Genomic DNA, 15,000 nt, shown 5'->3' with positions numbered 1-15,000 from the left:
TCGTTTGCTTTCCACACGGATTTTAGGCCGCTTTTTACAATTGAACACCCAAATTGCTCCATTTACTCTCACTGCGGCGGGCCTCTGGTACTCCATGGAGTACCAGGACTAGTTCGGCCCGGCGTTCACCCCCCCGAGGAGTACCAGGGCCCAGAGCGGAATACATGGATGTTATCGCCCTGTTACCGAATTATATCGATACCGATGTGCTTTTCACCTCATTGCTGAGTGGATTTATAAACAGGAACACCGAAACAGCTCCTTTCAGCTTCACGGCAGAAACGCCCCTGGTAATCCATGGAGTACCAGGGGAAAGCCTGTAAAATAAGCCCATACACACTTCTAACATGGCCTTTATCACCCTGTTACTGCATTACGATGACACCCATTTGCTTTTGATCTCATTGTCTGCCAACGTACGGAAAAAGCGGGGGGGCATTAAGGGGGGAGAGAGAGAGACATGGAGATTTTCTCAGCCTCTCATTCTTTTTTTTTTTTTTTTTTTAATTGAACATAAATAGTACACGCAAATGTACAAATAAACATGGCAAGGTAGAACTGAATGTCAATGAAACAACCAGGCATGAAGAAGAAAAGGACATAAGGACATTCGTTCTGTATGTAATCAGAAGTTAATAGTGTTAACGGTTTGTGAGAAATTTACATTGCTAGACAAAAAAAGAAATTAAAAGGAAATAATTAAATAAATAGATAGACCAATGAAATTAAAACCGAAAAAAAAAAATGCAAGGGGAATACGACATTGTAATTAAGTTGGCGATTCACAAGGAATCTCAGACATCAAACTGTATATTTTTTGTTGTTTATATATAAACATATATAAACAAACATATATTGTTTGTTGTTTATTTTTGGGATATATTGAGGAATATTTAATGGAAAGGAGTCACAATCGCTTTTTGACAATGTCGAAGTGTATAGGTGGCTATAGAATTTAAAGTTTTCATTGGAAATGATAGCCTCATCTGTAATTTCCTTGTTGTTAAGACGGGCTTCCGCTTTGCTCCGCTCCTCCTCTCCTCCGCTCTTCCGCTCCGGGCCCTGGAACTCCCGATCCGCGGGACTTCGGTGAATTCCGGGCCAGTTTTTTTGCTCTTCTGCTCTCCTCCCCTCCTCCGCTTCTTCGCTCCCCCGCTTTGGACCCTGGAACTCTTGAACAGGGCCGGGCTTCTGCCCTCCGCCTCTCCTCTGCTCATCCGCTCCAGGCCCTGGCACTCCCTGTGATCCAGTCATTCGCATGTGCGTGCCCGGAGGTCCGGGAGCTCCACTCAAACGTCCGGGGGGGGTAAGGGTAAGGGGTCCTGTCCCTCTCCCCCCCTCCTCGCCGCCTCTGAGAAGAGAAACATCTCCTCCACTCCTCCGCTCCTCCGCTGCGGAACCAGGTATTACCGATCCGCCGGACTCAGGCGAATTGCAGAAAGGGGTTTTGCCGTCCTCCGCTCCTCCGCTCCTCCGTTTCGGGCCCTGGAACTCCCGAACCGCTGGACACAAGCGAATCACGGTCCGGGCTTCTGCTCTCCTCCGCTCCTCACCTCATCCGCTCCAGGCCCTGGTACTCCGTGTCCGCGGGAACCCCCCCCAACCCACAAAAACAAACTCTCACACACACACAAACACACGCACACACACACACACACACACACACACAAACACACAAACACACACAGACACACCTGAACTCATCATAGCTGTGCTAATAGCATTGGCCGAAACGTTTCCACAACCAAACCAACATTAGCTCATCCACTCATTCACATATGTGTGTGCCCAGAGGTCCGGGAGCTCCAGTCATAAGTCCGGGTGATCTATGTCCGGAGAAGGCTCACATTAGCCGCTCTAAGGGGTCCTGCTGCCCCCCAGCTTCCCGGCCTTTGAGAAGAGACACATAACTCCGCTCTTCCGCTTCTCCGCTATGGGCCCTGGTACTCCCGATCCTCCGAACTCAGGTGAATTGCGTGACGTGCTTCTGCTCTACTATAAGCCCCTACACACTTCGAACACGGCTGTTATCACCCTGTTACTGCATTTCAATGACACCCATTTGCTTTCGATCTCAGTGTCTGCCACCGTACGGAAAAAGCGGGGGGGTGGGGGGTGGGGGGGCATAAGCGCATTCGTGCTGTAAGTAATCAGAAGTTAATAGTGTTAACGGTTTGCGAGAAATTTTTAATGCTAGACAAAAAAAGAAAATTAAAAGGATATAATTAAATAAATAGATAGAAAAATAAAATTAAAAACGAAAAAAAAAAAATTGTGAGGGGAATATAACATGTAATTAAGTTGGCGGTTCACAGGGAATCTCAGACATCAAACTGTTTTTAATTGAACATAAATAGTACACCCAAATATACAAATGTACAAATAAACATAGCAAGGTAGAACTGAATGTCAATGAAACAACCAGGCATGAGGAAGCAACGGACATGAGGACATTTGTTCTGTATGTAATGAGAAGTTAATAGTGTTACAGGTTTGTGAGAAATTTACAGTGCTAGACAAAAAACGAAATTAAAAGGAAATAATTAGATAAATAGATAGACAAATGAAATTAAAACCAAAAAAAAAAAATGCAAGGGGAATACGACATGTAATTAAGTTGGCGATTCACAAGGAATCTCAGACATCAAACTGTATATTTTTTGTTGTTTATATATAAACATATATAAACAAACATATATTGTTTGTTGTTTATTTTTGGGATATATTGAGGAATATTTAATGGAAAGGAGTCACAATCGCTTTTTGACAATGTCGAAGTGTATACGTGGCTATAGAATTTAAAGTTTTCATTAGAAATTATAGCCTCATCTGTAATTTCCTTGTTGTTAAGACGGGCTTAGCTTTGCTCCGCTCCTCCTCTCCTCCGCTCCTCCGCTCTTCCGCTCCGGGCCCTGGAACTCCCGATCCGCGGGACTTCGGTGAATTCCGGGCCAGTTTTTTGCTCTTCTGCTCTCCTCCCCTCCTCCGCTTCTTCGCTCCCCCGCTTTGGACCCTGGAACTCTTGAACAGGGCCGGGCTTCTGCCCTCCGCCTCTCCTCTGCTCATCCGCTCCAGGCCCTGGCACTCCCTGTGATCCAGTCATTCGCATGTGCGTGCCCGGAGGTCCGGGAGCTCCACTCAAACGTCCGGGGGGGATAAGGGTAAGGGGTCCTGCCCCCCCCCCTCGCCGCCTCTGAGAAGAGAAACATCTCCTCCACTCCTCCGCTCATCCGCTGCGGAACCAGGTACTACCGATCCGCCGGACTCAGGCGAATTGCAGAAAGGGGTTTTGCTGTCCTCCGCTCCTCCGCTCCTCCGCTCCTCCGCTCCTCCGCTCCTCCGCTCCTCCGCTCCTCCGCTCCTCCGTTTCGGGCCCTGGAACTCCCGAACCGCTGGACACAAGCGAATCACGGTCCGGGCTTCTGCTCTCCTCCGCTCCTCACCTCATCCGCTCCAGGCCCTGGTACTCCGTGTCCGCGGGAACCCCCCCCAACCCACAAAAACAAACTCTCACACACACACAAACACACGCACACACACACACACACACACACACACACACACAAACACACAAACACACACAGACACACCTGAACTCATCATCGCTGTGCTGATAGCATTGGCCGAAACGTATCCACAACCAAACCAACATTAGCTCATCCAGTCATTCACATATGTGTGTGCCCAGAGGTCCGGGAGCTCCAGTCATAACTCCGGGTGATCTCTGTCCGGAGTAGGCTCACCTTAGCCGGTCTAAGGGGTCCTGCTGCCCCCCAGCTTCCCCGCCTTTGAGAAGAGACACATAACTCCGCTCTTCCGCTTCTCCGCTATGGGCCCTGGTACTCCCGATCCTCCGAACTCAGGTGAATTGCGTGACGTGCTTCTGCTCTCCTATAAGCCCCTACACACTTCGAACACGGCTGTTATCACCCTGTTACTGCATTTCAATGACACCCATTTGCTTTCGATCTCAGTGTCTGCCTCCGTACGGAAAAAGCGGGATGGGTGGGGGGGCATAAGCGCATTCGTGCTGTAAGTAATCAGAAGTTAATAGTGTTAACGGTTTGCGAGAAATTTTTAATGCTAGACAAAAAAAGAAAATTAGAAGGATATAATTAAATAAATAGATAGAAAAATAAAATTAAAAACGAAAAAAAAAAATTGTGAGGGGAATATAACATGTAATTAAGTTGGCGGTTCACAAGGAATCTCAGACATCAAACTGTTTTTAATTGAACATAAATAGTACACCCAAATATACAAATGTACAAATAAACATAGCAAGGTAGAACTGAATGTCAATGAAACAACCAGGGATGAGGAAGCAACGGACATCAGGACATTTGTTCTGTATGTAATGAGAAGTTAATAGTGTTACAGGTTTGTGAGAAATTTACAGTGCGAGACAAAAAAAGAAATTAAAAGGAAGTAATTAAATCAATAGATAGACAAATAAGAAATTAAAACGAAAAAAAAAAAAAAAAATTGCAAGGGGAATGTAACATGTAATCAAGTTGTTTTTTTTGTTTGTTTTTTTTTTTTTACCAAAAAAAAAAGGAACCTCGGACATGGGTAACTATATTTTTTTGTTTTCGGATTTTTCCATAAGTTTTAAGGATTTTTTTTTTTTTTTTTATATTTCAAAATCGTTTATGAAGACATTAAAATTTGGGGAGCATTTTTGCATTCTGTTCTTGTGAATGAAGAACTTGGCCAGGCCTAAAAGAACATTGACACAGAGTTCATCTGTTATGTTGCTTATAAGTAAACAGAATGTTATATCATCTTTTGAGAAGGAAACTGGTGACGATGGAATGAGAAGGAGAAAAAATATATGGTCAGTGGTTTCAATGTTGTCTTCACAAAATGTACAAATATTATCTTCAAAATTAAAGCGTACCCTCGATAATTCCTTAGATGGGTAGATGTCAGTCATAATTTTGAAGTGGGTCTCTTTTGCCTTGGGGGTATGGGTAGAGTCAGATACATAGTTCGCAGCGTGGCAATCGATTCCTCATCAAATTTATTTAAAATATCCTTTTTTTTTTTTTTGACGTCCAGGGAATAAGTTTCCTGTGAAACATTTCCTAATAAAGGAGTTGCCGCGCTTTCTGTCCACAATTGAGATTCCCTGGAGTGATAGTCGGGGTAACTGTGGTTGTACGGTTCGGTGCGTCATTATATTTTTGGTCAGGAATACAAATTGTCGAGGCAGTGCGTTTCGTAACTTTAGCAACTCTAATATGGGAGGCTTGAATCTGTGTGTAGTACAGAACTGCTCATTGTCCAGAGGACTGCCAGTGTCATCCATCAAGTCAATTATCGACCATATACCTTTCTCAAAGCATTCCTTGTAAAACAGAGGTTTGTTGCCATGCAGTACATATCGATTGTTCCAAACTATTATACTGTGTGGTGAGAAATTGTGTACGTATATCATTTTCCAGTATAATAATATTTGTTTATGGAACTCTGAACATTTGACAGGAATCTTGTTGATATCCAAGTCAGAGATAAGCAGAAGACTCAGGCCGCCGACTTTGTTGAATAAGTAGTTTGGAGTACAATACCAGAAAGAACGATGAGGTTTGATCCAGGATTTCAACCAGTTCACCTTCAATGTCCCATTCAAGCAGTCCGACTCTATCACTTTCAGCCCTCCTTCACTTGTTTCTTTCACCATATGTGATTTTTCTTAGATGGTGTGGTCTGTTCCTCCAGATAAAGTTGAAATTGATTTGGTTAACAGATTTTACGAGTTGATTTGGAGCAGCATTGGAATACGCTGGGTATATACATCTGGATAAACACATCCATTTTAGTCAAATATATCCGGCCTAATATTGATAAATCTCTCTGGAGCCATATATTAGAATTAAGCTTTACTTTGATTCAGTTTAGATTCAATGTTCCTGGATTGATTTAACGTTTGGTCCTTGGATAGGAAAATGCTCAAGTATTTTATTTCTGATTTCATAGAAACATCGCTGATTTCCTTTAGTGGCGAGTCATGCAGCGCAAGAAGTTTGCATTTCTTTAAGTTTAATGACAATCCTGAAGCCTTGGAGAATGTTTTGGTTTTTTTCAGCACTTATTGGGACTTGATGTTCATTTTTCAAAACTAAGGTTGTGTCATCTGCCAGCAGGCTAATAACAATTTCTGTCCCCAACATTACTTCTGTCCCACACGTATACACACACACACACACACACACACACACACACACACCTTAATTCCACTCTTTTATATACGCATGTCTGGAGTTCCGGGAGCTCGTTCTCAACGTTCTGGGGATAATCATAGCTGTGCTGATAGCATTGGCCGAAACGTATCCACAACCAAACCGACATTAGCTCATCCACTCATTCACATATGTGTGTGCCCGGAGGTCCGGGAGCTCCAGTCATAAGTCCGGGTGATCTATGTCCGGAGAAGGCTCACATTAGCCGCTCTAAGGGGTCCTGCTGCCCCCCAGCTTCCCGGCCTTTGAGAAGAGACACATAACTCCGCTCTTCCGCTTCTCCGCTATGGGCCCTGGTACTCCCGATCCTCCGAACTCAGGTGAATTGCGTGACGTGCTTCTGCTCTCCTATAAGCCCCTACACACTTCGAACACGGCTGTTATCACCCTGTTACTGCATTTCAATGACACCCATTTGCTTTCGATCTCAGTGTCTGCCTCCGTACGGAAAAAGCGGGATGGGTGGGGGGGCATAAGCGCATTCGTGGTGTAAGTAATCAGAAGTTAATAGTGTTAACGGTTTGCGAGAAATTTTTAATGCTAGACAAAAAAAGAAAATTAAAAGGATATAATTAAATAAATAGATAGAAAAATAAAATTAAAAACGAAAAAAAAAAATTGTGAGGGGAATATAACATGTAATTAAGTTGGCGGTTCACAAGGAATCTCAGACATCAAACTGTTTTTAATTGAACATAAATAGTACACCCAAATATACAGATGTACAAATAAACATAGCAAGGTAGAACTGAATGTCAATGAAACAACCAGGGATGAGGAAGCAACGGACATCAGGACATTTGTTCTGTATGTAATGAGAAGTTAATAGTGTTACAGGTTTGTGAGAAATTTACAGTGCGAGACAAAAAAAGAAATTAAAAGGAAGTAATTAAATCAATAGATAGACAAATAAGAAATTAAAACGAAAAAAAAAAAAAAAAAATTGCAAGGGGAATGTAACATGTAATCAAGTTGTTGTTTTTTTTTTGTTTTTTTTTTTTACCAAAAAAAAAAGGAACCTCGGACATGGGTAACTATATTTTTTAGTTTTTGGATTTTTCCATAAGTTTTAAGGATTTTTTTTTTTTTTTTTTATATTTCAAAATCGTTTATGAAGACATTAAAATTTGGGGAGCATTTTTGCATTCTGTTCTTGTGAATGAAGAACTTGGCCAGGCCTAAAAGAACATTGACACAGAGTTCATCTGTTATGTTGCTTATAAGTAAACAGAATGTTATATCATCTTTTGAGAAGGAAACTGGTGACGATGGAATGAGAAGGAGAAAAAATATATGGTCAGTGGTTTCAATGTTGTCTTCACAAAATGTACAAATATTATCTTCAAAATTAAAGCGTACCCTCGATAATTCCTTAGATGGGTAGATGTCAGTCATAATTTTGAAGTGGGTCTCTTTTGCCTTGGGGGTATGGGTAGAGTCAGATACATGGTTCGCAGCGTGGCAATCGATTCCTCATCAAATTTATTTAAAATATCCTTTTTTTTTTTTTTGACGTCCAGGGAATAAGTTTCCTGTGAAACATTTCCTAATAAAGGAGTTGCCGCGCTTTCTGTCCACAATTGAGATTCCCTGGAGTGATAGTCGGGGTAACTGTGGTTGTACGGTTCGGTGCGTCATTATATTTTTGGTCAGGAATACAAATTGTCGAGGCAGTGCGTTTCGTAACTTTAGCAACTCTAATATGGGAGGCTTGAATCTGTGTGTAGTACAGAACTGCTCATTGTCCAGAGGACTGCCAGTGTCATCCATCAAGTCAATTATCGACCATATACCTTTCTCAAAGCATTCCTTGTAAAACAGAGGTTTGTTGCCATGCAGTACATATCGATTGTTCCAAACTATTATACTGTGTGGTGAGAAATTGTGTACGTATATCATTTTCCAGTATAATAATATTTGTTTATGGAACTCTGAACATTTGACAGGAATCTTGTTGATATCCAAGTCAGAGATAAGCAGAAGACTCAGGCCGCCGACTTTGTTGAATAAGTAGTTTGGAGTACAATACCAGAAAGAACGATGAGGTTTGATCCAGGATTTCAACCAGTTCACCTTCAATGTCCCATTCAAGCAGTCCGACTCTATCACTTTCAGCCCTCCTTCACTTGTTTCTTTCACCATATGTGATTTTTCTTAGATGGTGTGGTCTGTTCCTCCAGATAAAGTTGAAATTGATTTGGTTAACAGATTTTACGAGTTGATTTGGAGCAGCATTGGAATACGCTGGGTATATACATCTGGATAAACACATCCATTTTAGTCAAATATATCCGGCCTAATATTGATAAATCTCTCTGGAGCCATATATTAGAATTAAGCTTTACTTTGATTCAGTTTAGATTCAATGTTCCTGGATTGATTTAACGTTTGGTCCTTGGATAGGAAAATGCTCAAGTATTTTATTTCTGATTTCATAGAAACATCGCTGATTTCCTTTAGTGGCGAGTCATGCAGCGCAAGAAGTTTGCATTTCTTTAAGTTTAATGACAATCCTGAAGCCTTGGAGAATGTTTTGGTTTTTTTCAGCACTTATTGGGACTTGATGTTCATTTTTCAAAACTAAGGTTGTGTCATCTGCCAGCAGGCTAATAACAATTTCTGTCCCCAACATTACTTCTGTCCCACACGTATACACACACACACACACACACACACACACACACACACCTTAATTCCACTCTTTTATATACGCATGTCTGGAGTTCCGGGAGCTCGTTCTCAACGTTCTGGGGATAATCATAGCTGTGCTGATAGCATTGGCCGAAACGTATCCACAACCAAACCGACATTAGCTCATCCACTCATTCACATATGTGTGTGCCCGGAGGTCCGGGAGCTCCAGTCATAAGTCCGGGTGATCTATGTCCGGAGAAGGCTCACATTAGCCGCTCTAAGGGGTCCTGCTGCCCCCCAGCTTCCCGGCCTTTGAGAAGAGACACATAACTCCGCTCTTCCGCTTCTCCGCTATGGGCCCTGGTACTCCCGATCCTCCGAACTCAGGTGAATTGCGTGACGTGCTTCTGCTCTCCTATAAGCCCCTACACACTTCGAACACGGCTGTTATCACCCTGTTACTGCATTTCAATGACACCCATTTGCTTTCGATCTCAGTGTCTGCCTCCGTACGGAAAAAGCGGGATGGGTGGGGGGGCATAAGCGCATTCGTGGTGTAAGTAATCAGAAGTTAATAGTGTTAACGGTTTGCGAGAAATTTTTAATGCTAGACAAAAAAAGAAAATTAAAAGGATATAATTAAATAAATAGATAGAAAAATAAAATTAAAAACGAAAAAAAAAAATTGTGAGGGGAATATAACATGTAATTAAGTTGGCGGTTCACAAGGAATCTCAGACATCAAACTGTTTTTAATTGAACATAAATAGTACACCCAAATATACAGATGTACAAATAAACATAGCAAGGTAGAACTGAATGTCAATGAAACAACCAGGGATGAGGAAGCAACGGACATCAGGACATTTGTTCTGTATGTAATGAGAAGTTAATAGTGTTACAGGTTTGTGAGAAATTTACAGTGCGAGACAAAAAAAGAAATTAAAAGGAAGTAATTAAATCAATAGATAGACAAATAAGAAATTAAAACGAAAAAAAAAAAAAAAAAATTGCAAGGGGAATGTAACATGTAATCAAGTTGTTGTTTTTTTTTTGTTTTTTTTTTTTACCAAAAAAAAAAGGAACCTCGGACATGGGTAACTATATTTTTTAGTTTTTGGATTTTTCCATAAGTTTTAAGGATTTTTTTTTTTTTTTTTTATATTTCAAAATCGTTTATGAAGACATTAAAATTTGGGGAGCATTTTTGCATTCTGTTCTTGTGAATGAAGAACTTGGCCAGGCCTAAAAGAACATTGACACAGAGTTCATCTGTTATGTTGCTTATAAGTAAACAGAATGTTATATCATCTTTTGAGAAGGAAACTGGTGACGATGGAATGAGAAGGAGAAAAAATATATGGTCAGTGGTTTCAATGTTGTCTTCACAAAATGTACAAATATTATCTTCAAAATTAAAGCGTACCCTCGATAATTCCTTAGATGGGTAGATGTCAGTCATAATTTTGAAGTGGGTCTCTTTTGCCTTGGGGGTATGGGTAGAGTCAGATACATGGTTCGCAGCGTGGCAATCGATTCCTCATCAAATTTATTTAAAATATCCTTTTTTTTTTTTTTGACGTCCAGGGAATAAGTTTCCTGTGAAACATTTCCTAATAAAGGAGTTGCCGCGCTTTCTGTCCACAATTGAGATTCCCTGGAGTGATAGTCGGGGTAACTGTGGTTGTACGGTTCGGTGCGTCATTATATTTTTGGTCAGGAATACAAATTGTCGAGGCAGTGCGTTTCGTAACTTTAGCAACTCTAATATGGGAGGCTTGAATCTGTGTGTAGTACAGAACTGCTCATTGTCCAGAGGACTGCCAGTGTCATCCATCAAGTCAATTATCGACCATATACCTTTCTCAAAGCATTCCTTGTAAAACAGAGGTTTGTTGCCATGCAGTACATATCGATTGTTCCAAACTATTATACTGTGTGGTGAGAAATTGTGTACGTATATCATTTTCCAGTATAATAATATTTGTTTATGGAACTCTGAACATTTGACAGGAATCTTGTTGATATCCAAGTCAGAGATAAGCAGAAGACTCAGGCCGCCGACTTTGTTGAATAAGTAGTTTGGAGTACAATACCAGAAAGAACGATGAGGTTTGATCCAGGATTTCAACCAGTTCACCTTCAATGTCCCATTCAAGCAGTCCGACTCTATCACTTTCAGCCCTCCTTCACTTGTTTCTTTCACCATATGTGATTTTTCTTAGATGGTGTGGTCTGTTCCTCCAGATAAAGTTGAAATTGATTTGGTTAACAGATTTTACGAGTTGATTTGGAGCAGCATTGGAATACGCTGGGTATATACATCTGGATAAACACATCCATTTTAGTCAAATATATCCGGCCTAATATTGATAAATCTCTCTGGAGCCATATATTAGAATTAAGCTTTACTTTGATTCAGTTTAGATTCAATGTTCCTGGATTGATTTAACGTTTGGTCCTTGGATAGGAAAATGCTCAAGTATTTTATTTCTGATTTCATGGAAACATCGCTGATTTCCTTTAGTGGCGAGTCATGCAGCGCAAGAAGTTTGCATTTCTTTAAGTTTAATGACAATCCTGAAGCCTTGGAGAATGTTTTGGTTGTTTTCAGCACTTATTGGGACTTGATGTTCATTTTTCAAAACTAAGGTTGTGTCATCTGCCAGCAGGCTAATAACAATTTCTGTCCCCAACATTACTTCTGTCCCACACGTATACACACACACACACACACACACACACACACACACACACACACCTTAATTCCACTCTTTTATATACGCATGTCTGGAGTTCCGGGAGCTCGTTCTCAACGTTCTGGGGATAATCATAGCTGTGCTGATAGCATTGGCCGAAACGTATCCACAACCAAACCAACATTAGCTCATCCACTCATTCACATATGTGTGTGCCCAGAGGTCCGGGAGCTCCAGTCATAAGTCCGGGTGATCTATGTCCGGAGAAGACTCACATTAGCCGGTATAAGGGGTCCTGCTGCCCCCCAGTTTCCCCGCCTTTGAGAAGAGACACATAACTCCGCTCTTCCGCTTCTCCGCTATGGGCCCTGGTACTCCCGATCCTCCGAACTCAGGTGAATTGCGTGACGTGCTTCTGCTCTCCTATAAGCCCCTACACACTTCGAACACGGCTGTTATCACCCTGTTACTGCATTTCAATGACACCCATTTGCTTTCGATCTCAGTGTCTGCCTCCGTACGGAAAAAGCGGGATGGGTGGGGGGGCATAAGCGCATTCGTGGTGTAAGTAATCAGAAGTTAATAGTGTTAACGGTTTGCGAGAAATTTTTAATTCTAGACAAAAAAAGAAAATTAGAAGGATATAATTAAATAAATAGATAGAAAAATAAAATTAAAAACGAAAAAAAAAAATTGTGAGGGGAATATAACATGTAATTAAGTTGGCGGTTCACAAGGAATCTCAGACATCAAACTGTTTTTAATTGAACATAAATAGTACACCCAAATATACAAATGTACAAATAAACATAGCAAGGTAGAACTGAATGTCAATGAAACAACCAGGGATGAGGAAGCAACGGACATCAGGACATTTGTTCTGTATGTAATGAGAAGTTAATAGTGTTACAGGTTTGTGAGAAATTTACAGTGCGAGACAAAAAAAGAAATTAAAAGGAAGTAATTAAATCAATAGATAGACAAATAAGAAATTAAAACGAAAAAAAAAAAAAAAAATTGCAAGGGGAATGTAACATGTAATCAAGTTGTTTTTTTTTGTTTGTTTTTTTTTTTTTACCAAAAAAAAAAGGAACCTCGGACATGGGTAACTATATTTTTTAGTTTTTGGATTTTTCCATAAGTTTTAAGGATTTTTTTTTTTTTTTTTTTATATTTCAAAATCGTTTATGAAGACATTAAAATTTGGGGAGCATTTTTGCATTCTGTTCTTGTGAATGAAGAACTTGGCCAGGCCTAAAAGAACATTGACACAGAGTTCATCTGTTATGTTGCTTATAAGTAAACAGAATGTTATATCATCTTTTGAGAAGGAAACTGGTGACGATGGAATGAGAAGGAGAAAAAATATATGGTCAGTGGTTTCAATGTTGTCTTCACAAAATGTACAAATATTATCTTCAAAATTAAAGCGTACCCTCGATAATTCCTTAGATGGGTAGATGTCAGTCATAATTTTGAAGTGGGTCTCTTTTGCCTTGGGGGTATGGGTAGAGTCAGATACATGGTTCGCAGCGTGGCAATCGATTCCTCATCAAATTTATTTAAAATATCCTTTTTTTTTTTTTTGACGTCCAGGGAATAAGTTTCCTGTGAAACATTTCCTAATAAAGGAGTTGCCGCGCTTTTTGTCCACAATTGAGATTCCCTGGAGTGATAGTCGGGGTAACTGTGGTTGTACGGTTCGGTGCGTCATTATATTTTTGGTCAGGAATACAAATTGTCGAGGCAGTGCGTTTCGTAACTTTAGCAACTCTAATATGGGAGGCTTGAATCTGTGTGTAGTACAGAACTGCTCATTGTCCAGAGGACTGCCAGTGTCATCCATCAAGTCAATTATCGACCATATACCTTTCTCAAAGCATTCCTTGTAAAACAGAGGTTTGTTGCCATGCAGTACATATCGATTGTTCCAAACTATTATACTGTGTGGTGAGAAATTGTGTACGTATATCATTTTCCAGTATAATAATATTTGTTTATGGAACTCTGAACATTTGACAGGAATCTTGTTGATATCCAAGTCAGAGATAAGCAGAAGACTCAGGCCGCCGACTTTGTTGAATAAGTAGTTTGGAGTACAATACCAGAAAGAACGATGAGGTTTGATCCAGGATTTCAACCAGTTCACCTTCAATGTCCCATTCAAGCAGTCCGACTCTATCACTTTCAGCCCTCCTTCACTTGTTTCTTTCACCATATGTGATTTTTCTTAGATGGTGTGGTCTGTTCCTCCAGATAAAGTTGAAATTGATTTGGTTAACAGATTTTACGAGTTGATTTGGAGCAGCATTGGAATACGCTGGGTATATACATCTGGATAAACACATCCATTTTAGTCAAATATATCCGGCCTAATATTGATAAATCTCTCTGGAGCCATATATTAGAATTAAGCTTTACTTTGATTCAGTTTAGATTCAATGTTCCTGGATTGATTTAACGTTTGGTCCTTGGATAGGAAAATGCTCAAGTATTTTATTTCTGATTTCATGGAAACATCGCTGATTTCCTTTAGTGGCGAGTCATGCAGCGCAAGAAGTTTGCATTTCTTTAAGTTTAATGACAATCCTGAAGCCTTGGAGAATGTTTTGGTTGTTTTCGGCACTTATTGGGACTTGATGTTCATTTTTCAAAACTAAGGTTGTGTCATCTGCCAGCAGGCTAATAACAATTTCAGTCCCCAGCACGTCTAACTTTTGGATATCGTTGCTCTTTTCAACATAAACGGCTAGCATTTCGGTAGCAATTATAAATAAATAGGGTGAGATGGGGCAACCTTGGGGGATTCCCACATCAACATGGAAGCTCGGAGTGGTGCCGCTTGGCAGGGTGACACAGCTATGAATATTCTCATAGAGCCCACGGATCACATTCCTGAATATTTAACCAAATCCAAAATGTTCGAGCGTTGCTATGATAAATTGATGTTCGACCGAGTCAAAGGCTTTAGAAAAGTCCAAGAAGGATATGCGGCCATTATCTTCAATGCGATACGCCTCTAAACCCATCGCTCGCCCCGACTCGGGGAATCCTAGAGCCTACTTGCACCCCCGCCCTAACTTAACTCCCTCACTCGTGGAGCTCCCTGAGCTCCACACATCCCGGAGCATCACGCCGACTCATTCACATTTGAATGATTGTCTTTATTTTATGTCCGCTAGATAGAGGCATCCGCACATGCGCATCAGTGGAGCTTCAGGCCGGCTGAGGCATGGACTGAAAATCATAAAGACATGTGTGATGAGCTAAAAGGAAGATAAGCATATTTTTATAATAAATGTAAGAAAGAGAGGGTAATGCAGCCTCAGGGCGGCACTGGCCCGTGTCTCTCCAAGCCTGCCTTTGGGGGGGGGGGGGGGCACGGAGCAGTGTCTCCCTGTGCCGGTCCCAAGCCCGGATAAATG

This window comes from Fistularia commersonii, unplaced genomic scaffold, assembly GCF_037954325.1.
Source record: "Fistularia commersonii isolate RoL2024-O1a breed Wild unplaced genomic scaffold, RoL_Fcom_v1.0 HiC_scaffold_51, whole genome shotgun sequence".
Classification (NCBI taxonomy): domain Eukaryota; kingdom Metazoa; phylum Chordata; class Actinopteri; order Syngnathiformes; family Fistulariidae; genus Fistularia; species Fistularia commersonii.
This window is presented reverse-complemented; position numbering follows the sequence as displayed.